Genomic DNA, 27,986 nt, shown 5'->3' with positions numbered 1-27,986 from the left:
CCTAACTGCGGTGCCGACTTCAGTTCAGACCTTCCTCACTCATCTCACAGGACAGCATGTGCCGAGCAGGGATTGGAGGAGCTCGGCACATGCTGATGATAAGAGCCACTGATTGGAGGAGCCTATAACATGCTCCTTTGATCCCTGGCTGAACCACAAGATGTAACAGAATGACGTCCTCTGTGAGTACACCCTCTGCCTTCTCTGTCTCTGTACAAGCTCCTGCCTCTCCCTGCAGCAGCTTCTCTCTCTCCCCATCATCTGTCCCACCTCCTTCCTGCCCAGTATCTGTCCTGTCCCCTCCTGCCCACCATCTCTCCCTGCCCTGTATTTGCCCTCTCTCCCTGCCCATCATCTGCCCCACCCCTCCCTACCCAGTATCTGCCTTCCTCTCACTGCCCAGCAACTGTCCTGTCCCCCTCTCCTGCCCACCATTTGTCCCTGCCCAGTATTTGCCCCCTCTCCCTGCCTATCATCTATCCCAACATCTCCCTACCCAGCATGTGCCTTCTGCTCCCTGCCCACTATCTATCCCCCCCTCTCCCTGCCCATCGTCTGCCCCCCTCTATCTGCCCAGCTCCTCTCCCCTCTCTCTGCCCATCATCTGTCCCCCTCCCTCTGCCTATCATCTGTCCCACCCTTTTCCTGCCCATCATCATTACCCCTATCCCTCTCTGCTCAGCATCTGTTCCTGTGTCCCCACCATCTGCCCCTCTGCCCAGAATCTGACCCCCCAGCATCTACCCCACCTCTCTCCCCACATCTGTCCCCATATGCATGCACACTGGGTGTGTGAGGTGTGCACAGGCACACCCTAATCCACACACCGCCAGCCGACCCTGTCACACATCATGTGCAGGGTTGGGGCTTCCGTGACATGTTACTTAAGTCCTGGCCACCTCATAGGTAGCTCTGTAGAGGTGGCTGCTGCTTAGCAATGTGCAGTGGCACGAAGGCAGAGGATGAGGAGGCCTCAGCAGCAGAGGCAGGAAGGTGGAGGCCTCCATATAACATGAAAATAAAATAAATGCGGCATGGATGGGGTGCATGGTGGCTGGGCATGACTTGCCTGGATGTATGTGTTTGTGCACTCCCTATTTGTATGTTCTTCCTTGAATGTTCTATTTTAATAGGTGATATGAGTGATATTGACTGTGCTGCCTTTAGTTTGGGGTGTCTCTCGCTGATAGACCCCTAGTAGTAAATTAAATGTGGATTGAACTAAATGGTGCAACAGATCAACAGGTGAGGTGAGATAGAATGAAAAAAATAAAAATGGTTTATTAATTTATTATCAGTGTGTTGCCATTAATTATTATTGACAACAAAGCAATGATAAATTAATAAACCATTTTTAATTTTTCATTCTCTCTCGTCACATCTGCCCTGTGTCACTCTATGCTCTCCCTAGTGCCCTGCATCTCACTATGTCCTACACACCACCCTGCATCTCACTATGTCCTACACGGCGCCCTGCATCTCACTATGTCCTACACGGCGCCCTGCATCTCACTATGTCCTACACGGCGCCCTGCATCTCACTATGTCCTACACAGTGCCCTGCATCTCACTATGTCCTACACAGCACCCTGCATCTCACTATGTCCTACACAGCGCCCTGCATCTCACTATGCCCTCCCTATGTCTCTCTATGCCCTCCCTATAGCCATGAGTCTCTCTATGCCGGCTGTACACACCCATATAATATGATCTGCGCACGCATATGTCTGTACCCCTCTCTCAGCCTAGCTTCGGTACCCTCCACACTGCTCGACATCTCACTGTCCTACCCTCTCTCTGCCCAGCATCTGGCTCCCCATAACCTTGTTCCATCTTTTTCCTCCTATCTCTTTTCCTTGTACCCCATCTATCATTTCTATACTCCATTCATATTCCACCATTTTCCCTCAGCACCCACTTTTCCCTTGCTCCCCTCACAAATCACTGTTTTTCTAACATTTCCCCTTCTCGTGCCTCCCCTTTCCTATTACTCCTTTGCTCTCTACCCACCTTACGTCTCTACTACTGTGGGCATGATGTGGATAAGGTGCATTCCTACTGTGGATTTCATATGTAATGGGATCTACTGTGAGCGTTATGTATAAGGGGCACTACTATTGTGTGCATTGAGTTTTTAAGTAATGCTACTATGTGAGTTATGTATAAGGGACATTACTACTGTAGGTGTTTTAAGTGGCACCAGCATTATGTTAAAGGGGCATTACTTCTGTGAGCATTGTGTATAATACTTTTGTGGGCATTATGTATAAGGGGCACTACTGTGGGCTTTGTGTATAAAGGGACACCAGGTACGGTGTAATGTGGATTGTGCTACTGTATGGTGTAATTTAACTAGCAGTACTATTGTGTGGCTGTGCCCCTTCCTTATAATACCACACCCTTTATTTGTGTGTGCCATTAAATATGGGAGGGCGCAAATATACAGTTTGCAGGAGGGAGCCAGAGAACCTAGCACCGGCCCTGGCTGGCAATCATAGTGTCAGGCTGACAGGTACCCCCTCTCCCCTCAGCAGCCGCAGGGACCCCCCTCCTCCTCACAGCACCCGGGGACAGCTTCCCCCCCCCTACCCCCAAAGCACCCGGGGACAGCTTTCCCCCTCTACCCTCACAGCACCCGGGGACAGCTTCCCCCCTCTACCCACTCCAAGCTATATAGATAGATCTATATAGATCTATATAGATCTATATATATATATATAGATATATAGAAAAAAACATGTGCACTGCAGGTGGGGCAGATGTGACATGTGCAGAGAGAGTTAGATTTGGGTGGGGTTTTACTTCAAAGTGAGATCTATATTGTTGTGTAAAAATAAAGCAGCCAGTATTTACCCTGCACAGAAACAAAATAACCCAAATCTAACTCTCTCTGCACATGTTACATCTGCCCCCCCCCCCCCCCCCCTGTTATGACTTGAGTTGCCAGCGAAGACACTCTGTGGAGTTTGTACGTTTTCTCTGTGTTTGGTAGCTTAATTGTGTGTTAAAAATGTGCGTGTGTGTGTCTATGGGCAGTCTGGATTTCACAGAATGAGTCCCAAAAATCAGGAGGTAATGGTTTTTTTTTAAGGGGGCAGCAGGAGGCTCAGGCAAAAATCTGTAGCCTCCTGTTAAATGCAGCAGGGTGGGCAAGTATGCTGTGTGTTTGGATGTGTACGGCTGCACGTCCATTCCCAGCTGTACAAAACTGTCCAAAACCCATCGTCACAGGCTCACCATCAAATGATCTCTACACTGTCCACAACTCATCACAGGATTGTGGCCCTAGACTTATTCGGCCATGCGATGGAAAAAGGCGTATGTGGCCTGGAGCTGATATCACAAACACTCCCGGGCACGCATGTGCCGTGTATCGATAATCGTCTGCTGTACAGTCAGGTCTGAATCAGGCCCAATGTTAGAATAAAAGATAAATAATAAAATGATATAATAACAAGATTTTTTTGTAACTAGTATTAATGATTGAATGTAAATCAATCTATGCTTTTGCTTTTTTTATTGTTGAGATAAATGTCTCTCCCTACCTAATAAAGCTGTGGTTGTTATCTCTCTAATACCCCTTTTACACCGCCGAAAAATCCGGGTCAGCGGCGGGTCAGACCCGGATCTTTGGCGGTGTAAATGGGGGGTATCCGTGTCCATTTACACGGGTCCATTTACCCGGATGGGACCCGTGTAAATGGCGGTGTAAATGGTCCTGCTGCGGGTCCCGGCACCCGCAGCGGGTCCACAGCGTGCAGCGCTGGGGAAGCTGTCCCCAGGTGCTGCGGGAGGAGGGGGGTCCCTGCGGCTACTGAGGAGAGATGTGGTACCTGTCAGCGGCCAGCCTGACACGGCGCTGCCACTGCTGTATCTCCCCCCGGCGGCCGGTCCTTGCGGCGGATGGACAGTCAGTGTCGGCGGTCCCTCTGGCGCAGGGGACAGCCGACACTGACTGTCCATCCGCCGCAAGGACCGGCCACCGGGGGGAGATACAGCAGCGGCAGCTCTGGCAATCATAGTGTCAGGCTGACAGGTACCCCCTCTCCCCTCAGCAGCCGCAGGGACCCCCCTCTACCTCACAGCACCCGGGGACAGCTTCCCCCCCCCTACCCCCAAAGCACCCAGGGACAGCTTTCCCCCTCTACCCTCACAGCACCCGGGGACAGCTTCCCCCCTCTACCCACTCCAAGCTATATAGATAGATCTATATAGATCTGGGTTGGGATCATTTGGTCTATTGCATTATGGTAGAAAGTCATTAGGTCGAATCCATTAGGTCGACATGCTAAAAGGTCGACATGATTCTAGGTCGACATGGGAAAAGGTCGACATGATTCTAGGGCGAAAGGTCATTAGGTCGACAGGTCATTAGTTCGACAAGGTCATTAGTTCGACATTGTCTATGTCGACATTCACAAGGTCGACATGGGGTTTTTCACTGTTTTTTTTACCTGAATGTCAACACAGTCGACATGGACACAGTTTAAAGTGCACTGCATCCCCTCGCATCGCTCGCTGCGCTCGCAATGCGTCGGGCACGGTGCCTCGCTACGCTCGGCACACTATTTTATTCTCCCACCACGCCCTAGTGGATGGTAGGGCATGAAATACCGCCTGTCGGCACATGTTGGCTCAAAAAACAGTGAAAAACTCCATGTCGACCTTGTGAATGTCGACATAGACAATGTCGAACTAATGACCTTGTCGAACTAATGACCTGTCGAACTAATGACCTTTCGAACTAGAATCATGTCGACCTTTTCCCATGTCGACCTAGAGTCATGTCGACCTTTTAGCATGTCGACCTAATGGATTCGACCTAATGACTGTCTACCATAATGCAGTAGACCAAATGACCGCATCCCATCTATATAGATATATTTATATCTATATAGATATATCTATATAGATATATCTATATAGATATATATATATAGATATAGATATATATATATATATAGATATCTATATATATATAGATATCTATCTATAGATATCTATATATATATATATATATATATATCAACAAGGAAAGGCAGGGCTGACCCAGGTTCAGTGTAAATGGTGCAGACCCAGGTCCGACCCAGGTCGAAGTGCTGTGTAAATGCAGTATAAAGCAGGGTCAGACCCTGGAAACTCCAGCGTTCATAGACCAGGGTCGGACCAGGGTTTTTGGTGTAAAAGGGGTATAAGTGACACACAACAAGCAATGGTAGATAAGGCCTCCCTGCTGTTGTGCTGATAGTGGTATATAAGCCAGGATAATAGGTGAGCAAATGACATAAGCACCATACACACTAGGCGATATTGATCACGATTTTGCTCAGAAAGGGCTTTCTTCCCAGAGGCGTAGCGAGGGCGGAGCACACGCTCCGGGCGCAGGAAGATTGCATGGCGCCGGAGCTGTACTGTGGCACCGCCAGCTCGCCCTCTCGCTCGCCAGCCAGCTCCCCCACTCGCCCGCCAGCTAGCTCCCCCTCTCCGTCCGGTGTAGAGATGGGTCGTTCGCGAACGAACCGGATCTTCTGAACGGATTCCACCCAAGAACGAATGAGCCGCCGATCCCAAAAAGGTGATCCGTTTCAGTTTGCAATGCATTTTCCTGATCTCAGTGCTGCCACCTGTGGCAGCTGAGATGTACTACCTCTGTAGACTGAGTACAGTGCTGTGACGACAAGTGATAGAAAGATTAGCTGCTGCTGCCAGGGATGGCCATCGGTGCAAATGCCATCGATGGTTGCCATCGATGGCGATTCTGCACCCAGCAATCGATCAGTGTTTTTACTCGGTCATGTATATTCCCCCTTTCTTTAAAAGTGAGTCGAGGAGTCGTCTAAAAGATCCGTATCTTTTCACTGAGAGCCGTTTTGCCCATCTCTAGTCCGGTGAGAGAGACGTGCTGCACACTGCTGCTGCTATGTAAAATTCACGGGTCCCGCTGGACCGCTAGCCAATGGGCGCTTGCGGTCCAGCAGCCAATGGCTGCTGGACCGCGAGTGCCTAATGGCTAGCGGTCCAGTGGGAGATATGAATTTTACATAGCCGCATCTCTCTCCCGGACACAGCGCAGCGGGGAGAGCCGTGAGCGGGCGGGCGGTGCACACTGGCACTGGGGAGGGGAGGGGTGCACAGCACACATGCTGCAGTGCATCGACTGTCTCTGTCAGCACAGGCAGGGGGGGCGGCTGGCTGTCTAAGTATGGTGTACTCCCACCCTGCTGCACCCACCCTTCTGCACCCACCCTTCTGCACCCGCCCACCCTGCGGCGCACTACTGCAATCCACCCTGCTGCACCCACCCTCCTGCACACTACTGCACTTACCCTCCTAACCACATAACACACCCACCCTGCTGCACCCACAAACCCACCCTACTGCACCCACCCACCCTGCTGCATCCTATTGCACCCACCCTGCTGCATTCTACTGCACCCACCAACCCACCCTGCTGCATCCTACTGCACCCGCCCACCCTGCTGCACCCTACTGCCCCCTTGGCATCGAGCATGAAGCCCCTTGGCATTGAGCATGAAGCCCCTGGCATTGAGCATGTAGGTAAGTGGCACTTATGTGTCAAATGTGTAAATGGCATTATGGTGTGTTGTATGTAATGGGCATTGCGGAGTGTTATATAGTATGTCATGGGCATTGCGGAGTGTTATATGGTATGTCATGGGCATTGCGGAGTGTTATATGGTATGTCATGGGCATTGCAGAGTGTTATATAGTATGTGATGGGCATTGCGGAGTGTTATATAGTATGTGATGGGCATTGCGGAGTGTTATATAGTATGTCACGGGCATTGCGGAGTGTTATATAGTATGTCACGGGCATTGCGGAGTGTTATATAGTATGTTATGGGCATTATGGTGTGTTATATAGTATGTCATGGGCATTGCGGTGTGTTATATAGTATGTCATGGGCATTGCGGTGTGTTATATAGTATGTCATGGGCATTGCGGTGTGTTATATAGTATGTCATGGGCATTACGGTGTGTTATATAGTATGTCATGGGCATTGCGGAGTGTTATATAGTATGTCATGGGCATTGCGGAGTGTTATATAGCATGTCATGGGCATTGCGGTGTGTTATATAGTATGTAATGGGCATTACTGTGTGTTATATAGTATGTCATGGGCATTGCGGAGCGTTATATAGTATGTCATGGGCATTGCGGAGCGTTATATAGTATGTCATGGGCATTGCGGAGCGTTATATAGTATGTCATGGGCATTGCGGAGTGTTATATAGTATGTCATGGGCATTGCAGAGTGTTATATAGTATGTCATGGGCATTGCAGAGTGTTATATAGTATGTCATGGGCATTGCGGAGTGTTATATAGTATGTTATGGGCATTACTGTGTGTTATATAGTATGTCATGGGCATTGCGGAGCGTTATATAGTATGTCATGGGCATTGCGGAGCGTTATATAGTATGTCATGGGCATTTCAGAGTGTTATATAGTATGTCATGGGCATTGCAGAGTGTTATATAGTATGTCATGGGCATTGCGGAGTGTTATATAGTATGTTATGGGCATTACTGTGTGTTATATAGTATGTCATGGGCATTGCGGAGCGTTATATAGTATGTCATGGGCATTGCGGAGCGTTATATAGTATGTCATGGGCATTTCAGAGTGTTATATAGTATGTCATGGGCATTGCAGAGTGTTATATAGTATGTCATGGGCATTGCGGAGTGTTATATAGTATGTCATGGGCATTGCGGAGTGTTATATAGTATGTCATGGGCATTGCGGAGTGTTATATAGTATGTCATGGGCATTACGGTGTTATATAGTATGTAATGGGCATTGCGGAGTGTTATATAGTATGTCATGGGCATTACGGTGTTATATAGTATGTCATGGGCATTGCCGTGTGTTATATAGTATGTCATGGGCATTGCGGAGCGTTATATAGTATGTCATGGGCATTGCAGAGTGTTATATAGTATGTCATGTGCATTACGGTGTGTTATATAGTATGTAATGGGCATTGCGGAGTGTTATATAGTATGTCATGGGCATTACGGTGTTATATAGTATGTCATGGGCATTGCCGTGTGTTATATAGTATGTCATGGGCATTGCGGTGTGTTATATAGTATGTCATGGGCATTACGGTGTGTTATATAGTATGTAATGGGCATTACAGTGTGTTATATAGTATGTCATGGGCATTGCGGTGTGTTATATAGTATGTCATGGGCATTGCGGTGTGTTATATAGTATGTCATGGGCATTACGGTGTGTTATATAGTATGTCATGGGCATTGCGGAGTGTTATATAGTATGTCATGGGCATTGCGGAGTGTTATATAGTATGTCATGGGCATTGCGGAGTGTTATATAGTATGTCATGGGCATTGCGGAGTGTTATATAGTATGTCATGGGCATTGCGGAGTGTTATATAGTATGTCATGGGCATTGCGGAGTGTTATATAGTATGTCATGGGCATTGCGGAGTGTTATATAGTATGTGATGGGCATTGCGGAGTGTTATATAGTATGTCATGGGCATTGCGGAGTGTTATATAGTATGTCATGGGCATTGCGGAGTGTTATTTAGTATGTCATGGGCATTGCCGAGCGTTATATAGTATGTCATGGGCATTGCGGAGCGTTATATAGTATGTCATGGGCATTGCGGAGCGTTATATAGTATGTCATGGGCATTGCGGAGTGTTATATAGTATGTCATGGGCATTGCGGAGTGTTATATAGTATGTCATGGGCATTGCGGAGTGTTATATAGTATGTCATGGGCATTGCGGTGTGTTATATAGTATGTCATGGGCATTGCGGAGTGTTATATAGTATGTCATGGGCATTGCGGTGTGTTATATAGTATGTCATGGGCATTGCGGTGTGTTATATAGTATGTCATGGGTATTGCGGAGTGTTATATAGTATGTCATGGGCATTGCGGAGTGTTATATAGTATGTCATGGGCATTGCGGAGTGTTATATAGTATGTCATGGGCATTGCGGAGTGTTATATAGTATGTCATGGGCATTGCGGAGTGTTATATAGTATGTCATGGGCATTGCAGAGTGTTATATAGTATGTCATGGGCATTGCGGAGTGTTATATAGTATGTCATGGGCATTGCAGAGCGTTATATAGTATGTCATGGGCATTGCGGAGCGTTATATAGTATGTCATGGGCATTGCAGAGTGTTATATAGTATGTCATGGGCATTGCGGAGTGTTATATAGTATGTCATGGGCATTGCGGAGCGTTATATAGTATGTCATGGGCATTGCGGAGTGTTATATAGTATGTCATGGGCATTGCGGAGTGTTATATAGTATGTCATGGGCATTACGGTGTGTTATATAGTATGTCATGGGCATTGCGGAGTGTTATATAGTATGTCATGGGCATTGCGGAGTGTTATATAGTATGCAATGGGCATCATGTGTGGGCTTATTTGTAATTGGAATTACAAAGTTCACTAAAATGTGCAATGGGCATTACGGTGTGTGGTAAAATGTTGGTCCCTGCCCACTTTTCACTGAGCAGGAGTCTCACCTACTACAAATTGGGGGGGAGGGGGCGCGAAACATGCCCTTGCTCCGGGCGCAGTGGCACCTAGCTACACCACTGTTTCTTCCTACTATAGATCCACAGGTTGCCTGAAAAACATGAACTGTTGGTAGATCTTGAGGACAGGTTTGGCCATACCTCCCAACTTTCAATGGTGGTCCAGTGGGACCTTTGCATGACGTGGACCTTTGGGTACGCGACCTTGTGGTGAGGGGGCGTGGCCTTCAAATTGCCTCAATCGTGCGAGGCCACGCCCCTGTCTTTTGCTGCTGCTGCCCCTCTGCCTGCGGGGAATAAACGCTGTGTGCATGCGCACATCGTCTATTCCCCGCTGACAATCGGGTGGCAGCTGGGACCCCCAATAGACTCCCCCGCCATGGGACACTGCTGGCCCCGGGCAGGCCGCGGGAACGTCCTGGTTTTTGGGGACGTTCCTGCTGCCCACCTGGGGCCAGCAGTGTCCCACGGGACAGTTGGGAGGTATGACAGGTGTTTCCTCCCTCCGGGACTGCCAGTCCGGTCTGCGATAGGCAGGGTTCCTGTAGGAAGTCGCTCTCTGGCTTGCCATGAAACCGTAGCAGGCTTCTATGGACTGAAGCCGACACAGTCCATAGAAGCCAGGCTTTTGCGCATGTGCCAGGCCCAGTGCCTGACAAATGTATTATACAGATGCCGGGACCCTGGCAGCAGGGACCAATGGGGACCCAGCCAGCGCACCCAGTGGCAGCATCCCCCCCCCCCCCCCCCAGTTACAGGTAGAGCCACCGCTGTATATACCTTAATCATGGTAAACCATTACAAATTCAGCAACAGAGAAAACCCATATCATGTTCTACGGTGAAAACACTACAGAACACGGAAGACATGAATTATTTATTTCCAAGTAGAGTATATTTTGAGGTTGATGTCTACTGATAGCTGAGGCGATAAAGTATGACTTTCCCACGCTCTGTGCCCTGCACAGAGTGTGCCATCCGGGAGTTTCAGGCTAGCATTCTATCAATGTAATGAATAGGCCTCTGGGTCTCAGAGAAAACAGTCCCTGGCTAGAGGATGGCTGCGTCTCAGCAGAAGTGCATTATGGGCAGGTGCATTCTTTGTCAGATTTCTCTGCAGCATTGAAGTATGTTGTATGACAAAGCGACAGCATTCCTTTCAGCTTCAGCTTGTATTCTGAATGGAAGCACTGAAGAGCACTCTCCTCTCACCAAGAGCTTAACTGGCAGACATGGCAACTGATGTATTCCCTCTCTGAAGGAGATTACATAAAGACTGAAGCAGATGTACTAACAGGGCTTAGCGGTAATCAACCAAAAATATTCACAGCATTCATTTGGTTTGATCTATGCTGCTCTGAATTGCCAAATTGCTGATAGCAGAGACATAGGACGAGATTTAATGCCACCCGAGTTCAGCGGCAGTGCGAGCTGTCTGCCAAACTTGGACGTAGAGGCCAATGGTGGGGGGGTCTGCGCATGCCTGTGTTTCAGGGTTGCCGACCCTCCCGGAATTTCCGGGAGTCTCCCGAAAATCGGGTCCCCCCTCCCGGCCCCCGGAAGGGTGGGCAACCCTCCCGGATTCAGGGTGGGCAACCCTCCCGGATTTAGGGGGCACCCCCGCTGTCCCCCGGATCGCGGCATTAAAATGCCGCAATCCTCGGGTCTCAGAGGAGGGGGCGGGGCTAAAATGACACAATCGCGTCATTTTAGCCCCGCCCCCTCCACGGAGATCCGTAAATTTACTGGTTTAGCAGCGTGGGGGCGGGGCTTAGTGATGTCACGCTTAAGCCCCACCCCCTGAGCGGCTGCTGAAACTCTCCTCTCCGGGCTTCTCCCGGAGAGGAGAATAACAAAGTCGGCAACCCTGCTGTATTTGGCACCAGGGGTGGCATCTGAGGTCATAGGTTCCATTCCCACCATGGCTCTAACTGTGCGGAGTTTGTATATTCTCCCCGTGCTTGCGTGGGTTTCTTCCGGGCACTCCGGTTTCCTCCCACAATCCAAAAATATACTGGTAGGCTAATTGGCTCTTTACAAAATGACCCTAGAATGTCTGTGAGTACATGTGGTATGGTATATAGATTGTAAGCTCCTCTGGGGCAGGGATTGATGTGAATGTTCAAATATTCTCTGTACAGCGCTGCGGAATATGTGTGCGCTATATAAGAAACTGGTAATAAAAAAAAAAATATGGGGAACTCCCAGCGTTTTATGGGCGTCCCCATGAAAACTCCGGCCATTCCCCTGGGAACACGGGAGTGGGGTCCCCTGCTCGGGGCAGATGGCTGACGTCAGTTCAGACTGACTTTTATCTGCGAAACCCCAAAAAATCATTCGATGTTGAGTGACCATGAAATGAATTTTCAGCCAGGCGGAGGGGATGTGTTCGCGTACGATCTGCCACGGATCACCGATTATAAATAAGTATTGATCGGCGAATAGGATTACCGATCAGATCTGCAGAATTGGCAATCGGGGCTGTAGTTGTATGGCCCTATACACAATACAGACGAAAAGGTAAACAGAAAAGGAACATGAAACAAACAGAAAGAAAGAATCCCCCAAAATACCCAGAGGGTGCTTGGTAACCCCTCCGCAGTGCATCCACACATACTCTCTGAGTGGGATTCTAGCCAGCCATTGGTTGAGGGGTTTCCTGCTATGCAGACCCCCCCCCCCCCCCTGAATGCGCCACTGCTCTGTTTCTCCTATCCCTTCGTCATGCCCTATGCTGTATATGCTGCTTATATTTATGTTATGTATTTCTGTAATTTCCATAGCTTATTACTGTTGGAAATTGTGGAAGCCGTGGGTACCTTATAATAAAGTAAAGACAAGTTAATAATATGATCCTGTCCAGTGGTCCTGTTAGGGGGTGTAGTGTCCTATATCTATATAGGTTGGTATTCAATTGCTTTCACTCCTCCCCACACTCATGTAAGCTGGCTGGATGCTATTCAATTGTTTCTGCCAATGAGCGCGCCAACCTAATTTCAGCTTGCTACACCAAGGCAGCAGCTATGACACCTCCATAAAACTTACATTTCCAGAACTTTTAAGCACCAAGCCAAACTATGGCCCTCCAGCTATTGTGAAACTTTAAGTCCCATCATGCCTTGCCACAGTTTTGCTCTTAGGGAATGCTAAAACTATTGCAAGGCATGCTGGGATGTGTAGTTTCACAACAGCTGGAGGGCCACCTTCAGTGACATCTTCAGTCAGACCTACGTGCGGGGCCAACAGAGGATGTCGTTAGGCAAATGCAGCATGGCGTACGCCCACGTTCCGCCACTGCCCACATCTGCAAGTGTATATGCCTCCGGGTCCCACCTCTGCTGATGTCATTCTGTGTACGCATTGTATAGTGTTTACCCAGCCTTATCCTCATCAGCATAGAAAACCAATTTCTGCACTAAAGGCTATATCGCATGTATGGAAGCAGATCTCCATTTCAAAAAATAATATAAAGATTGCCGAATTTCCAAGCTACACATAAAATAATGAGCAATGCTCCTCTGGGTTGAGTATACACATTCCAATATCCTTTTATACAGTATTTCTGCTGTCTCATGCCTGCCAGCTATTTCCATCATGCTGGCTCGCAACAGGAGGGGGCTCATCCGTGCATTGTTCCCTAGCAACTGACATCAGGTACAGCTGTCTCATCATACTGAAACCAGCAATAGTGTGACACACCGCACATTCCCCTATTGGGGGGGGGGGGGGGATTGGTCAAAGCTTGGGGAGAGATAAAGTGGGGAGGGATAAAGTACCAACGAATCAGCCACTGTCATTTTTCAAACACAGCCTAAGCTGATTAGTTGGCATCTCTCTACATATTAGTGCTTTATTTAAAGGTACGGTTTCTATACGTCCCTCATTCATAGGTTACTTGTAGAAGACAAAAGCTTAGAAAGGAATTAAAAGACAATAACGTACTGTATAACATATCGCCAGTGCTATTTTGTCGGTGAATTTTGAAGTGCCGGACTCTTGTGAGGTAAATATCCAATTTCAGACTTACCAGATCACAGGGACATCTCTAACTTATTAAAGTGGTAATACAATTTTCTTACCCATATCTTCTTGAATTCTAATGTACAATTTTTCACCTAGCACGGTTCATTCTACTTGATTTTTGTGCTACACACATAGATAAAACGTATATATTAGTAGCACAAACTAATCTCGCACTGTATGTTTGTCTTAGTTATATGTGATGTATGTTTTTTTATCAAAATTGAATAAAATATTTTAAACATTGTATAGATTTAGTAAGTAGTGCCCCAGCAAAAAAAGAGTTTCTTTTCTCTTTTCTTTTTGAATATTTAATTGAAACTCTATGGGAGCACCGCCAGACATGTTATTTAGTTTATAAAATAATCCTGTATAACATGGTTAGGGTCTCCATAAATTAATAGGATATACCCTTATTTTTCCAAAAATTCTGGCTGAATGAAATTGTATTAGCCTGTGCATAGTAACAATCCCCCCCTTTTTCTGAGGTAAATAAATTGTATAGGTGCAATCATGTACCCTGCAACCATGCTGTACAGCAATTTTGATTGGTTGGCTAGCTTATTGGTGCAGCTGTATTGGTATTACTAGCTGTATTGACCCTCCACATAGCATTGCACATACCAAGATATGTGGCGATAAGGAATGTTACCCTTTGGGGGCCCAACCGCCACTTATCATAAATAGGCTCTTTACTTAAAGAACTCTACGTGGACTCAAGAATCAACTCTGGGCAAAACAATCTCTGACATATCTGGGGTTTCTCATTCCGTATACGGTCACTAGGTGGACCACAGAAGGTCGACACCCTCAATAGGTCGACACATACCTCCCAACTGTCTCGCTTTCTCCGGGAATGTCCTGTTTTTGGGGACATTCCCTAGTCCCGCCTGGGGCCAACGGGGGTGGGGGAACAGTTGGAAGTCTATTCATGCTGCCACAGTGCCGAAAACGTACAAGCGTCCCTCCTAAAAGTTGGGAGATATGTAGACTTGGCTTTTAGGTGGACTGGGTCATTGGGTCAACAGTCAAAAGGTCGATTTGGGTTTTGTCATGTGCAGTATTTCATGCCCTACCATCCACTAGGGCGTGGAGGGAAAATAAAATAGTGCGCTGAGCGCAGCGAGCCATGCGCGAGGACGCGGTGCACTAATATGATGTCCATGTCAACTGTGTCGACATTCAGGAACAAAAAGAAAGTGAAAACCACATGTCGACATTTTAACAGTCGACCTTCCCCATGTCGACCTAATGCTTGTGTCGACCTAATGACCCTGTCAACCCAAACGCGTGTCGACCTAATGCCTGTTGACCTTCAGGGGTCGACGTAATGAATGTCGACCTTCCTGGGGTCAACCCTTCTCATTCATACATCTGGGGATTGAAGTTCCAATCAGTTGTGTCCGACTTATACAAACTTAATATGGGTTAAACTATAAATGCAGCAAGAAAGAACATAAATACAGAGCAAGTCCTAATTACGTCACCTGAAAAGATTAAAACCTTATCAACATGAAAAACATTTCCTCGATGAACATTTCCGCTTCTACTCTTGCCAATTATTGTTATCGCAAAAGATAAAAAATTCTGATTTAGGAATTTACAGCTTTAATCTGACTCCATAAAAAGCTGATAATCATCTTAATTATTTTACAGCAATGTCAATTAAATAGAGATATTCATGTAGCAGATAATTATGTTTCCTTATTATGGTGCCGTACGAGATTGTATTAACTACAACAATTACACACAGTTCCACATTAGACATAAAGTTATTTCAATGTACAGTATGTTTCTGCCTCTGTAGTATTACGTGTTATAGATTTCATTAGTGGCGTAAGTTCATTCCAGTTGCCCGGAGGCAAGATAAATATTGGTGCCCCCCCTTCCCCACAAACACACACATACCACCTTATATTAATATATTTTTGCATGTGTCTATGTATGTTATGTGTATTATGTTTAAAATAAAGAGAATGTAACCTCTATGGTCCTGCTAGGAGGGGGAATCAGCCACAGAAGCAATATCAATGGATTTGAATTAATTGTTTTAAAAGAGAGGTGCCCCCTTGAGAGCATGAGCCCGGCGGCAAATGACTCCATTGCCTCCCAGAGTTCGGCCCCTGGATTTCATGATGCATATGGCTTGTTCTCATAGTGAAATCCCAACACTGCTTGTTATTTTAATGACATGACGCCCTCATTCTCTCTCCCATAATGCATTGCACCCTGGCCCCTTCAGATGGGAGGCAGGTGCTTACTGGGCACATGCCGCTTTTTTTGCAGCAGCAAAAAACCATTGTCGGATCCAAGGAGGGGAGACAGGGGTGGTCATAACGGGACCACCACACATTAGGACCCAAACACTTTCCCCCTGAATTGCGCAAAGCGCTGGTACTGAAATCGCAACACAGCATGATTTAGCTGTGTCTCCGATTTCCTCACTACACAGCCGCTGCCAGCGCCGTCCGCCGTGGTGCTGCTGAAGTCACTGTGAGCCTCATGTGGGATTTCACAGTCACCAAGATGGATGCTGGGATTTTGGGGGATATCCAGGAGCTGAGAGTGAGGCAGCGTCATTTCACTCGGCTCCTTCCTCAGCGGTGCCATCAGTGTGTGACTGGCTGGCTGCGGGCTTTGAGCTGTGTGGTGCTGAACATATCAGTTATTGTGAATTATTCATAAACAACGGCACTATATACTTTTCCATTAGTTTTTTTAAAAACATGCTATATCTTTTTTTCTTAAGGAACTGAACACAATCACAATGATGAAAGATAAATTATCATTTATTTTTATAACCACCATTACTGTATATGGTGATTGTTGTCCGGGGCCCCCATAGACCTAAAGATGGCCCTGCAAAAGACTGCATTACGTTTGTTAACTCCTTGCCGTGATAGACCTTTACCATTAGTTCATAGTTACCTCCCATCCTGCATTCTGCAGGAGACTCCCTGACATAGCAGCAATCTCCCTCTCTCCCTCATTAGTCTAGCAATCTCCCTCATGTCACTTAGCCCACATTACACTTTGGGGAAAAAAGGAATGAGAGATAGATACATTTACATTGAATCATCAGCACCATTTCCCAGCACTTCACCAAGTATAGTAGCGGAGACCCATCACAAAGCCGGAGCATTATTGCAAGCTCTGTACCAGCGTGCGATAATTGATACATCAGTGAGATGTAGTTAATTATTGCATTGTGAGTTGGGCCGATGTTACCACTGCACATCTGCTTCCTCAGATACAGCAGGGTTGCCGACTTTCATTACCCGTTCGGGGGTGGGGCTTTACTCTGACATCATTAAGCCCCGCCCCATTACGGGAAATATTCAAAATCACTGATCTCCATGTAGGAGGCAGGGCTAAAATGACACGAGTGTGTCATTTTAGCTCCGCCCCCTCTGAGACCGCGGATTGCAGCATTTAAATGCCGCGATCAGGGGGCTCAGTGGGGGTCCCCCTGATTCCAGGAGGGTTGCCCACCCTTCCGGGGGGCCGGGAGGGGGACCCGATTTTCAGGAGACTCCCGGTAATTCCGGGAGGGTCGGCAACCCTGAGATACAGATAATGATAAATGAGCCCCTAAGTCCCTGTTTTGTGACACTTCACTGAAGCATTTTGTCATGGCTAATAACCAATTTCAAACCATTCTTCGAGAAAATTAGAATATAACTTTATTTACGCTGGCAAGACCTAACCGAAGACTTTATCTGTTATATATTTAGCCAGATCTGTCACTCATCCCCTGTGTAGGTAACGATCCTGCCCAGCAGGATACACAAATCCGCCCCCTCCAGGGAAAAGTGTTGTATGTGTATAACGTTCTACACATCCCACCCCCTTGACATCGACTCCCCCCACCCAGCCAGGGCTACAGTACACACCCACCATCCACCATTACTCCACACTCCACAGCCACCATCCACCATTACTCCCGCACCCCCCCTCTGCCAGCGACCCCCCCCCCCCAGTGACCCCCCCTCACGCAATTCGCAGGAACCCCGCGACACCCCCTCCCGCGATTCGCAGGACCCCCGCGATTCGTGTGACCCCCACGACCACCCCCTTCCGCGATCCGCGGGACCCCCGAGATTTCCCCCCCGCGCGATTCGCGGGACCCTGCAACCCCCCCTCCCGCGGTTCATGGAACCCCTGCGACCCCCCTATTCGCGGGACCCCCGCAACCCCCCCTCCAGCGATTCACGGCACCCCCCCTCCCGTGATTTGCGGACCCCCCTCCCGCTATACACGGCACCCCCCTGCGGACCCCCTTCCAAGGATTTGCGGCCCCATGCGACCCCACCTCCCGCGATTCATGAAACCCCCGCGATTTACAGCACCACCGCGCCCCCACCCGCGATTCGCTGCGCCCCCTCCTGCGATTTGCAAACCCCCGCCCCCTCCCCGCTATTCACAGCACCCCCCTCCTGTGATTTGCGCCCCCCTCGATTTTAGCCCCCGCGCACCCCCTCCCGCGATTCGCGCCTCCCCCCCCCGGAATTTGCGCACCCCCTCACGCGATTCACGGCACCCCTCGCAACCCCTCCTGCGATTTGCGGACCCCCTCCCGCGATTCACGGAACCCCACAGCATCTCCGGCGTGCCCCCCCCCCCGCGATTCACACACCCCTCCCACGATTCACGACACCCCCCCTCCCACCCTCCCCCCAATTGCGGGACCCCCGCGGCCCCCCCTCCCGCGATTCACAGGACACCCGCGACCCCCCCTCCCGCTATTTGTGGGACCCCCGCGACCCACCCTCCTGCGATTCACGGCGCCCCCCCCCTTCCGTGATTTGCGGACCCAAGCCCCCTCCCGCGATTCACCGCGCCCCCCCTCCCGTGCTTCGCTGCGCTCCCCCCCGGAATTTGCAGACCCCCTCCAGTGATTCATGGCACCCCTCGCAACCCCTCCTGCGATTTGCGGTCCCCCTCCTATGCTTCACGGAACCCCACAGTACCTCTGGCGCCCCCTCCCGCGATTCGCGACCCCCCGTGACACTCCCCCGCGATTCACACACCCCTCCCACTATTCACGGCACCCCCCGCACCCGCCCTCCCGCGATTCGCGGCCCCCCACGACCTCCCCCTCCCGCGATTCATGACCCCCGCGGATCCCCACGCCCCCTCCCTCTATTCACATCACCCCACGCGCCCCTCCCACGAATCACGGACCCCCACAACCCCCCCTCTCGCAATTCACTGACCCCCACAACCCCCTCCCGCAATTTGCAGACCCCCTCTTCCAGTGATTCAAGGCCCCCCACTGCCAGAAGTGTCCCCACGGTCCTCTTCACAAGTGCCACAACTTTTATCAATGTCTTGCCCACATACCACTATTATACAGCCTCTTGCTCTCATACACCAAGTTTCAAATTTTTTTAAGGTGCCGGGACACGGAGCATAGCTCCGCCCCCCACACCAGGAAGTCCCGCCACCAAGTTCTGATTGACCCACGGCCTATTCAGTCAGATATATTGGATGACCATCGATAGCTACAACAATCGATGGTTATCCAAGTAATATGTTACTACTATCGATGGCATGGTGCAAAATTGCCATCAATGCAAACCATTGATAGCGTCTGCACCAATGCCCATCCCTACTCTGCAACAGCTTAAAAACCTTTACTACCCCTCATGCCCACACAGCTCTATCACTGCCCTGCCTCCTGTTCTCCTGCCCCGTAACTTCCGCCAGTGGGAAGCCGCTCACCCTGTGTTGCCCACATTCCCCTATCATGCTTTACCACCCAGCCTCCTGCTCTCATGCACCCTAACTCCCACCCAGTAGGAGGAGACACTGACTCAGGGCCACCGTCCTGTACTTCTGTGCTGCCACGCTGGACCCTCACCCACTGGCAGAAGCTGCACAGTGTCCCTCACCCTCCTCTTAAGTCCCCCTTATGCCCACACACCCCTATCACTACCCAGCCTCCTGTTTTCCTGTGTCGTGACCTCCGCCAGTGGGGAGACGCTGACTCAGAAACACCCTACTATACTATTGCACACACACACACACCTAAACAACATGCACACACAGCCCCCCCCCCACCCACAAATGTCACTGTACCATCCACACTATCAATGTACATCTTACTCTGTATCCGCTTTTTAATAAAAAAAAAAACAATACACACCCCCTTCCACATCATATGCTCTCTATTTAACACATTTCACCTATAACTGCAATACAGGCATACTTGCCGTCTTCTTAGCTGGGCTTTGCGGGAGAGTGGGGGCGTGGGAGCACTCAATTGTAATTTGGATAGCTCCGCCCATGGCCCCACCCCATTTACGGCATGTAAATGGGGCGGGGCCATGGGCGGAGCTATCCAAAGTACATTTCAGATGGTACTTTAGAAAGTTAGCGCTGTTTACATTTTTCCAACTTGGAATCCTTCTTGTTTCCTCCCTCTCTCCCTCCCTCCACGCTGCTGCTGCTTTATAAAAATAATTGTTCCTCTCCTCCTGCACCCTCATTACAGCTTCATAAAAATGTTATAAGGCAGTGGGGAGGGGAACAATTTTTATGAAGCAGCGGCAACTTTGGTGTCTGTATTGAGGGGGGCGGGGGTTTGAGATACAGCCTTATTCTTCTCATTAAAGTAAACAGCGCAGCGGGGAGCAGTGGGAGATAAGCAGGAGGGAAGTGCCGAAGCAGCCAGCCGCTATCTTACTGTCATCTGCGGCGCTGCCGGCCTGCACTCTGCTGCTCCTGAGTCCTGTAGCCTCCTCTCCTCTGCTGCTCGCTTGTGCGCTGGTGATGATCCCGCTGCTGCCCCATGCTATGCTGCTGCTGCCGGCTTGCCGCTATGATGGTGACCACATCCGGTCCCCAGCTGTCATTTAATAGGACAGCCGCGGCGCACAGAGGTTACCGTCGGAGCTGCGCTTTTTGACTTGCGCATGGCAGTCACTGACTTTTTTGCCAGGAAGGCTAAAATCCGGGAGGATCCAGTAGATTCCCGGGAGACCGGGAGAAAGAATCAAAAAGCGGGATACTCCCGCAAAATGCGGGAGGGTCTGCAACCCTGAATACAGGGCATCTTTCATACAATTCTAACCATATGTCTCACAATACAAACGTTCACAAATTAAGGGGGCGCAGCCCCTTACGCCGGTGTGAAGAGTGCCCGTAGGGCGACATGAATCACCTAGTTTAACTCTAGTTTCTGGTTTTCTAAAAACTAGTTTTGATGCCTTTACAGTTTCTAACATGTGAATGTTTCCACTCCTGCCACAAGAGGTCCTCGTTTACATGAAAGATGGAAAAGTCGTGAACCGAAATAAAAAATGCAGTTACCCAGCAAAAAGGTTTGTGTCTCAGAATGTTCTGTTCTAGAATGTGATGTACTTTTGAAAGAATAATACACTAGATTGCTTATATTTTTGATTTTTACAAATAATTTTATGGTTTAGCAATTGTGTATATGGCGTTACTATTACACAGAACAACTGTTCTACTCCTATAATTCTTGTTCCAAGAATTGTGGCTAGAAGATTCTACAGATGTTCACAAGCACATATTGTTTAGGGGTAAATTTCCAAAAACTTCTAAAAATAGAGAGGTGATGTTGCCCATAGCAACCAATACAATTGTGTCTATTATTTCCTAGAAAGCAATGAAATGATAGACAGAATCTGATTGGCTATAATAAATGTCTTTCAAAATTGCACGACCCCCAACTGTACCGCTGTCAGCATGACAGTCCTTATTTTGGAGGATCAACCTACAGTCCTGTGATTGTAAGCTGTGTCCCTCCCTACAGTCCTGTGATTGTAAGCTGTGTCCCTCCCTTCAGTCCTGTGATTGTAAGCTGTGTCCCTCCCTACAGTCCTGTGATTGTAAGCTGTGTCCCTCCCTTCAGTCCTGTGATTGTAAGCTGTGTCCCTCCCTACAGTCCTGTGATTGTAAGCTGTGTCCCTCCCTTCAGTCCTGTGATTGTAAGCTGTGTCCCTCCCTTCAGTCCTGTGATTGTAAGCTGTGTCCCTCCCTACAGTCCTGTGATTGTAAGCTGTGTCCCTCCCTACAGTCCTGTGATTGTAAGCTGTGTCCCTCCCTACAGTCCTGTGATTGTAAGCTGTGTCCCTACAGTCCTGTGATTGTAAGCTGTGTCCCTCCCTACAGTCCTGTGATTGTAAGCTGTGTCCCTCCCTTCAGTCCTGTGATTGTAAGCTGTGTCCCTCCCTACAGTCCTGTGATTGTAAGCTGTGTCCCTCCCTACAGTCCTGTGATTGTAAGCTTTGTCCCTCCCTACAGTCCTGTGATTGTAAGCTGTGACCCTCCCTACAGTCCTGTGATTGTAAGCTGTGTCCCTCCCTACAGTCCTGTGATTGTAAGCTGTGTCCCTCCCTATAGTCCTGTGATTGTAAGCTGTGTCCCTCCCTACAGTCCTGTGATTGTAAGCTTTGTCCCTCTCTACAGTCCTGTGATTGTAAGCTGTGTCCCTCCCTATAGTCCTGTTCCCTCCCTATAGTCCTGTGATTGTAAGCTGTGTCCCTCCCTACAGTCCTGTGATTGTAAGCTGTGTCCCTACAGTCCTGTGATTGTAAGCTGTGTCCCTGCAGTCCTGTGATTGTAAGCTGTGTCCCTCCCTTAGTCCTGTGATTGTAAGCTGTGTCCCTACAGTCCTATGATTGTAAGCTGTGTCCCTACAGTCCTGTGATTATAAGCTGTGTCCCTACAGTCCTGTGATTGTAAGCTGTGTCCCTACAGTCCTATGATTGTAAACTGTGTCACTACAGTCCTATGATTGTAAGCTGTGCCCCTACAGTCCTGTGATTATAAGCTGTGTCCCTACAGTCCTGTGATTGTAAGCTGTGTCCCTACAGTCCTATGATTGTAAACTGTGTCACTACAGTCCTATGATTGTAAGCTGTGTCCCTACAGTCCTATGGTTGTAAACTGTGTCACTACAGTCCTGTGACTGTAAGCTGTGTCCCTGCAGTCCTATGATTGTAAGATGTGTGCCTACAGTCCTGTGATTGTAAGCTGTGTCCCTACAGTCCTATGATTGTAAGCTGTATCCCAGTTTGTATGTACGCAAAGGTGGGCAAGTCCCCCACATTCCTCAGGTACCCTTTGGTCACAACTTACATTTTATTATTATTATTATCATTTATTTCTATGGCGCCACAAAGGTTCCGCAGCGCCTAACAATACACAAATGAGCAAAAACAGATAACGAATAACAGTACAAGACAGTTTAGGACAAGTACATGGTAAATATGGATATTTACATCAGGGGACAGGACACTGAAGCAATCATCAGGGTGGCAGAGGTTTATATATTCTAAGAAAGGCACAAGAGGAGAGAGGGCCCTGCTCGTGAGAGCTTACATTCTAAATGGGAGGGTTAGACAGATAGGGGTAACACAGAAGGGGAAGTTACATGTACAATTGCATACCCTCCAACATCTGAAGAGCGAAAACCGGTACAAATTTAAAAAGGGGCATGGCCACATGTAAAGGGGACATGGCCCTATACTTATTATGGGCAGTTGGAGGCCCAACAAAAAGGTACAAGCCATAAAAAAGCTACTGTACCTGCCAAAAAGGTACAGTTGGAGAGTATGTAATTGGGCAGACCAAGCGGGACCCGATGATGCAATTCTCGCTGAATTGCATCATCGTAGCTTTACCCCCCACTATATAATGCTGTGGGGGGGTGGAGCCACTTTGACATGATCATGTCACCACGCCCCCATACAGTGCATCTTGCCTCTGGCCACTCCCCCATGCACTGATCAAGTTGGCAACTGGGGGTAATGCAGCAGATGTCACGTCGTCCATTGGTGGAACTTGTGGGCGGTGAGCCCATGTACAAAAATATAATTTGGTCCCCTCCTCCATCCCAACCCAAGTTTATAATATGCAATACGGCATTGGGTAACAGGGAGAGGCAGGTGGTCCTAGGGTGCAGAGTCGGATCATCTCAGACACCACCGGCTGGCCGCATGACCCAAGCGGCTAGGAAATCTCTTTCCGCTGAGGAGATCCTGGAATAGTTTTTCCCCTGCAATGGCAGTGACATGCCGCCATTTGAAGAAAGTACTTATACCATACCTCCCAACTATCCCAATTTATTTGGACAGTCCCATTTTTTGGACTGGCCCGCAGTGTCCCACGGTGAGGGGGGAGTTGGGAGAGCTTAGCAGAGCCTTGAAAAAGCTAATAGCGAAGCGTACGCCGGCTAGCGGTGACGCTCACTCACTCTCAGCATTTACAAATGTATTTTGATCTGTAAACTTTTTTCAACAAGTATCATAACCAGGGGGGTGCGCTGTTATACTGTGTGACCATCCACCAATATTGGTCTAACACAGCCTGGGTACGCCACGATTGAATTTATCATGCTGAACCACGTGTGGACAGAGTACATACACAATGACTCTGTCTGCTGTTACTGGTCTATAAAAACCTGTGCAGTGTGCACACTAGGGATTGACCACTTTATAAGACTGCTCGGCTTTTATTCATATAGTAACATATAGCAATTCCAGCTATTTCATACAGCCGATACAGCCCTATCAATACAATCTGTTACTAATTACAAGTTCTGAGATAGAAACATACTAACCAGCGCTGATCTATGCGGATAGTGATGGTCATATGCCTTGTATCTACAGAAACTGTTCAAGTGAAAACCCAGCACACAAGTGTTGACACAACGGTCGACACACAGGTTGTCATCTCCAACTAATATCCAATATATGGCCTCCCAGGCTTATTATTAAAGTATCATATTTTGATCTCATACATTGTATCAAAAACTCATTGGTGGAATAAATCAGTGTGATACATGACACTACCATAGAGTATAACCTACTATTAGCATTGTCTATCGTAAAGACAATTTATGGTAAAACAGAACACGGTACTTGTGAGTTATCCGGGTGTCCGATTTTTAAATCGGGTCGGATCGGGACATCGCATCGCATCGCATGCGACCATCGGATGCGATGCGATGCGATGCGATGACCCGATTTTTCCATAGGAATCAATGTTAAAATGGACTGAGTCCATTTTAACATGGAATTCAATGGGAAAAAGGGTCCTTTTCATACCCCTACTATCCAAGTGGGCATGGAGTTGGATATAAACCTGTGGCGAGCGTAGCGAGCCACCGAGCCCGAAGCGTGGCGAGCGTAGCGAGCCCCGCGAGGGGACACGGAATACCGTCCCCTCGCGGGGCTCGCTTCGCTCGCCACGCTTCGGGCTCGGTGGCTCGCTACGCTCGCCACAGGTTTATATCCAACTCCATGCCCACTTGGATAGTAGGGGTATGAAAAGGACCCCTTTTTCCATAGGAATCATTTTAACATTGATTCCTATGGAAAAATCGGGTCATCGCATCCGATGGTCGCATGCGATGCGATGCGATATCGCATTGCATCGCATCTGATTGTATGCCTTAACTTAAGGCATACAATCAAAAAATCGGACGCCCGGATAACTCACAAGTACCCAGAACACTGCTGTATAGGATATCGCTACATAGCATAACCTATTTGCCAGCACTGTGTGCATTTCCAATTATTTGTGGCCGTACTTAGGTAATACCATACCATTGCACTTAGAATCTGTAGTGAAACCACACTGTTGTAGCATAACTCAGTGTGACGATCTCTAACTGGTGATAAGACAGTTGGGCTGACCTGTGGAATACAGGCTACTCAAACTGCCCTTGGTTTATAAGAATCCACATGTGTAAAAAGAATACCTACACAGAACCATCGACACAGGTCGACACAACATACTTACCATAAATATAAGATATAGAGAACGATACAATTGTTATGACTCATTTGACCAAATAACAGGTCACATTAAGCCTACTACATGTGACGATATTTCACGCAGTTGATACACACCCCTATACTGGAAATGTAACCCGATTTGAACACTAATATATAGGATATTAATCCATTTGACGTAATATAACAGGTGTCGACGGGAATTACCTGTCAACAGTGCCACCGTTTTTAAACACACCATATTCATGTTGTCTTGTCTTGTGTGTTTTTATATTTCGCTAGTTTTACATTATAACAATAAAAGTTCATTTTTATGTGTGAGAGTCATTAAAGGTGCACCACACCGTGACACACTTTTTTCTCGTCTTGTCTTTAACAGAGCTGCGTGGAGCATCTATACCCGTAGACAGATGATCTGGGGGCGTGGCCAGCAGCTCACAAATCATTGGCCATCAAGAGGCCATTCCTGCAAAGCCACACCCCTTTTTCCGCGCAGGAGTACCGAGTTGGGGGTTGTGCACAAATCTCAGTTCACTGATTCATTATTTACAATTCATTACGAAGCTTCAAAAATAATAATAAGCTAGAATGTAGGGTATAATTAAAGTGCTGACATAAATGAAATTCATAATCTAGTTTCCCATTTCTATGAAATGAAACCGTCAGTAAACAAGTAATGCAGATAGTGTACTTACAGACAAGCATAAACCTGGTCTACTAGAGGTCAGGAGGGGCATTAACAGAACAGCTAATGAGGATAAGAATGATTACCATTAATGGCGAATGACATGACACATGGCTGATAACTACGTTACCTTGGTTTAAGAGGTTACGACCATTTTCGAGTAAAAGAACATGTCATGAAAACAAATGACCGTCATAAGTTAGATGAGGAGACGATGGTCCCATCTGGCATTAGAAATTATTATAAATCTGTTTTTAAAAGTTTGACCTGTTCTGGCAAGCCAACCTTTAGCGTGCTGAAGGGTGAGCTTCACTGTAAGCCATGATTTATGATTGTTAGGATCCAGATAGCTCTGCCTAGATGCACGGACATGTCTATAAATGCAATTACACTTTGTCTTTTAGTAACGAATTTGATACTCTCTCTTAGGGGCCTATTTATTATTTAATTTTGCAGCTAATTCCTCAAAAACACCAGTTTTTCAGGGGTTAGCGGCAAATATTAAGTACCTTCGAAATGTATGATGGAGTGGCCGCAGGAGGAACCTTCGATACCTGCTGTGATACCTCCTGTCCCTCCTGCAGCCACAGTGCGATCAGGGGTTAAAGTGGGGAGGAACGGGGCAAACCCAGAGTTCCACTGCCTGTAATTGTAGGTAGACCTACTGTAGCTCCACCAGGGCCCTGCATAGTAATCCCAACAGAAAAGCATGCCCCACCACCCACATCAAATGATTTAGGTGGCACTAGCATCATTGACGAGCTGGGGCCACTCCCCCCTCCTCAGGTCCTGGTGCCTCTATGGTTTTCTTCCACCTGCGGTCTGCCCCTCCTGGTGCTAAGTGGAAATGAGTTCCACCACCTCTGCAGGACCACTTTAAGCCCTGAGTACGATGATGCCAGATGTACCAGCATAGCATCGGGGGTCCTGCAGCTACCACCATTCCGAGATGGTGGAAACCCATTGTACCCTATGGGCTACTTTCCGCATCGCCGGCGGTGCAATGTGGTCAGTGGGTTCAGCCGGGGATCAACGCTAACAGCACATGCGCAGATCCCCCGGCACAGCTGCAGTGGCAAACGCAGGATTTTCAGAAGGGGGTTTCCAGAGGGGCGGAGCAAAGCACGGAGATGGACACTTAGGTGACCCAGTATATGCCGGGTCAGTTAAAGTATTATAGATAGACCAAATGTATATAAATAATAATAATTATATATATATATATATATATACATACATTCAGGGGCGTCAACAGCAGTGTAGACCCCTGGGCATAGCAATGTATTGGGGCACCTACCGATCCTCCAGCGGTAGGGGTGGGGGAAGCTTTGATGTCCCCCAGGTGGTAGGGGGTATTATATCAACCGCTCAGCATGTAGGGCCTGGATCAGTAATTTCCATTAATTACACCTTTACTGCACAGATGGTGGGAGATGGGTTGGGAGAAGGGGGCATTGGGCTGAATGAAGGGGCCCTGATACATAACTTCCAGGGTGGTAGAGGATGTTTAATGAGGGGTGTATAGTGGAGTGGGCTTATTATTCATAATTTTCTGGTGGGAGGACAGCTTGCTTGACTGCAGATATCTCCAGTTTCCAGGAATTAAAAACTAAAGAATCCCACCTACCAAATGATATTGGTGACTAGGGGATCAGAGTTCAGTAGGCAGAGCAATCTGCCAACGAGTATATAAAATGACATACCAGGTGTGTGGAGCTGGAGCAGTAACCAGCTGCTGGAAGGCTGATATCTCTGGTTTTGGGAAGAGTAGAGACAAGCTACTAGTGTCCATCAAAGGGGGAGAATCTCAGCTTTTGGAATATACCCTCAGAAAAACTCTTATGCTGCTTTCAGACCGCATAACTGGCTTTGACCCTGTATTTGGAAACGTTTCCAAAAACGGGTCTGCCAGATAAAACCCCTTTCACACCGCAGCACTTAAACGGTATA

General features: G+C 48.1%; 1 long non-coding RNA gene across 1 annotated transcript; it reads left to right on the top strand.

The window, feature by feature from the left end:
• LOC146079411 (uncharacterized) lies at window positions 1–25,975 on the top strand. Its single transcript, XR_014474516.1, has 3 exons — window positions 1–182; window positions 20,803–20,908; window positions 25,731–25,975. It is a non-coding gene; the product is annotated as an uncharacterized LOC146079411 (long non-coding RNA).
• The last annotated feature ends 2,011 nt before the right edge of the window (window positions 25,976–27,986 follow it).

This window comes from Crinia signifera, chromosome 5 (genome assembly GCF_055691185.1).
Source record: "Crinia signifera chromosome 5, ASM5569118v1, whole genome shotgun sequence".
Lineage (NCBI taxonomy): Eukaryota > Metazoa > Chordata > Amphibia > Anura > Myobatrachidae > Crinia > Crinia signifera.
Note: the sequence above shows the minus strand (reverse complement) of the source record. Positions and strands in the feature narration are given on the sequence as shown.